We start from the raw sequence: 1966 nt of genomic DNA on the forward strand, positions 1-1966 counted from the left end.
GTGCCTCTCACGGAAATAAAAGGAAAACAACGACAAGAAGGGAAACGGAGTCCCCACAGCACCACCGCTTCCCTCAATCCCTTCTTTCCTTCTCACTGGGAAGAAGAATGGGCTGAGCCTGGGGAGCTCTAATGGGAAGGGGAGTGGAAGCTAGACCCACGTTCACAGTTAAGGGGAGGATCGGGGTACCACACGTGTGGGATGACAGGCACCTCAGGCCTACTCCCAATTAGAGCTCCCACCTGGGCATTGCAAAGCCCGAGACGGCAACACCCGACGCATTGGTTGGTTAACCATTGCTCTTCGTAAGCTTCTCTTTGAAGCAAAAATACCTAAGAGGTGGAAATGTTAAGTCCCCCAAGAGGGGTAAACAGTGAAAGGTGGGATCAGGATCCAGAGAGTCAGACAGGGTAAAACCAGGCAAGATCCCGCGTGCCCTAGAGAACACGATCCCCACGGTCACCAACCCCACGGTCACCACGGTCTTTTTGTTCAAGTAAGTCGCTTGTGTTTAACTTTTTGTTTGGCAGTGGCTGTGGATTTATAGCAGGTTGCAAAGAAATCTTTGTGCCCTTCACCCTGTGTCCCCCAGTAGTTGCATTTTCCATAAGCGGAGTTTGCTGTCGGGGGCAGGAAATGGATGTGGGTACCGTGTGGGCGTGGTTCCCTGTCATTTTATCACCCAAGTGAGATTTGTGGAACTACCACATTGCAGTCCGGGTGCAGGGTTGCCAATGACCACAAAGGTCCCCTCTGCAAAGTACCCCCCCACACACACCCAGGAGACTTTGAAAGAACGGAAATACTGAGAGAGGGACCAGGGACCCAAAGTGGGTCCTCAGGCCAGAGGTTGGAGATGAGATTTTAATCTTTGGGGAAGAAAAGCCAAGCACTGTCCACCCCAGTCTGCTCTGGGGAAGACATATTTTGGTTTCGGATTGGCTGGCCTGAGTCACCCGGACAGGGGTCCCCAGACAACAGAGCTTCCTCCCTTCCCTCTGCGTTGGCGGTATACTTTGCTGGCTGGACATCCTGAGTCTGGAATGAAACATGGGAGTCACCAGGGCAAACCGTCGGTTCAGTAGGTTGAGCCACTACCTCATGCCCACCTTTACTTTGTCCAGCAGACCTGTGACCCCATGACTCCTTTAGCCACTAGATACCAGGAGGATTCCTCCATTTGTACGTTCTGCTCTGAGCTGAAAAATGTCAGGATAGGTCTGTGGCATGACACCGGGCAGATGAAATATAAAAAGTAAAGACGGTCCTAGGAATGGATGGAGACTTGCCCTGGCTCCCAGAAAGCTCTCAGTATTATGAGACAGAAAGGCTTAAAGAGACCCAAATCTGATGGAGGAGACACAAACTCAGCTCTCTGGAGGCTCAGAGTCTAGGGGCAGTGACAAGAGACAATTCTCCAAAATGGCATGACAAAGGAAAGACATCAGATGAGTGGTGAATGCAGGGAAGTCTTCCTGTAGGAGGTGGCCCTGAAGCTGGCACAAGAATGGGGAGACAGTGAGGAAGAGATGTGGGGAGTGGACAGCCTGCCAGAAAGCGCATGTGGTGTGGAGACCAGGAAGAGATGTGGTCTGGAGCAAGGAGCTGTGAGAGCACCTGAAGTTCCAGTGGGAAGAGCTGAGTTCACAATGGCCACAGACTGGCGGCAAACGAACACCCAGATTCAGAGGTTAGAGGGCCAGCCATACCCCTGCACTGCTACCCTCCTGGCAGCTGCTGCTGGCCAGTGGCTTAGGTCCCCTCCCAGATCCGGAAGAGCTCCTGGACCAGAGGCCAGTTTCCCTGTTTACAGTCAGCTCGGGGAGGAGGGGACTGGTGAGGGGAGGGGTGGCCTCTGGGGCGGTCTGAGCCGCTCTCTCCAGCTCCTCCAGCTCCAGCCGGGCCTCAAGTGTTGCACTCGCCACCAGCAGACTCCGGTCCTCAGCTCCCAGCCTGCCGCCTCACC

Source organism: Martes martes (genome assembly GCF_963455335.1).
Source record: "Martes martes genome assembly, chromosome: 9".
Lineage (NCBI taxonomy): Eukaryota > Metazoa > Chordata > Mammalia > Carnivora > Mustelidae > Martes > Martes martes.